Source organism: Lycorma delicatula, chromosome 1 (assembly GCF_047948215.1).
Source record: "Lycorma delicatula isolate Av1 chromosome 1, ASM4794821v1, whole genome shotgun sequence".
Taxonomy (NCBI): Eukaryota; Metazoa; Arthropoda; class Insecta; order Hemiptera; family Fulgoridae; genus Lycorma; species Lycorma delicatula.
This window is the reverse complement of record NC_134455.1, coordinates 132463564-132464598: the sequence shown is the minus strand read 5'-3', so window position 1 is coordinate 132464598 and position 1035 is coordinate 132463564.

The window sequence follows — 1035 nt, the reverse complement described above, 5'->3', positions numbered from 1 at the left end:
TTTTTTTAAACATAGAATTCTTCCTTTATTTTTAAATAAGTCTGTAATTTCAATATAATACCTCTCTTTTTCCCTGTTTACCCTCCCGAACTACCATCAGGATTACTTCAGAGAATGATACGTATGAATGTAAATGAAATGTAATCTTATACAATCTCAGGTCGATCATTTGTGTGATATGTGGTTAATTGAAACCCAACCACCAAAGAAGAAGATGAATGGATGAATAAAGAAGACGCGCAACGTAAGTTGTTAATAGAATGGCAGACAAGGTGGGTCACCTATGGACCCGGCGTTTAATATGTGAGATATGTGGATCGGAAAGGCATTTGGTGAGTTGAATTATTAGCTCGCCCTATTCGTAACCAGTCACGGCTCATTCCAAAGCTACCTGTTCGGATGACACAAGGTAGATAATCCGGAGTACCAATAATGTGGTCAGAGAGACACAGCTGAATATGTATTTTTTCCATTGCGTTAGATGGGACTTACAAATGCCGGGCGAGACTCCATGAAGGGACCGGGTAGTAGTGGGAGTTTGTCCCCGGCTCCAGAATGTAGTTACGTTTCCCTTCTTAGGTGACCTAATTTGGTTGACTTATTTCAATGTAGGTATGAATTAAATAACCCGTTGGGTTGGTCTAGTAGTGAACGCATCTTCCCAAATCAGCTGATTTGGAAGTCGAGAGTTCCAGCGTCCAAGTCCTAGTAAAGTCAGTTATTTTTACACGGATTTGAATACTAGACGTGGATGCCGGTGTTCTTTGGTGGTTGGGTTTCAATTAACCACACACCTCAGGAATGGTCGAACTGAGAGTGTCGAACTGACACTTCATTAACACTCATACATATCATCCTCTGAAGTATTATCTGAACGGTAATTACCGGAGGCTAAACAGGAAAAAGAAAGAAATGTCTGAATTATATGTTGGGTAAAACATAATTTTGATTGGTATGAGTGTAGCACTGATTTAGCTTACAACTTGTTCGTTTTCTGAGGTATTTACAGTCACGAATGGTGTTGTCAAATTTAGA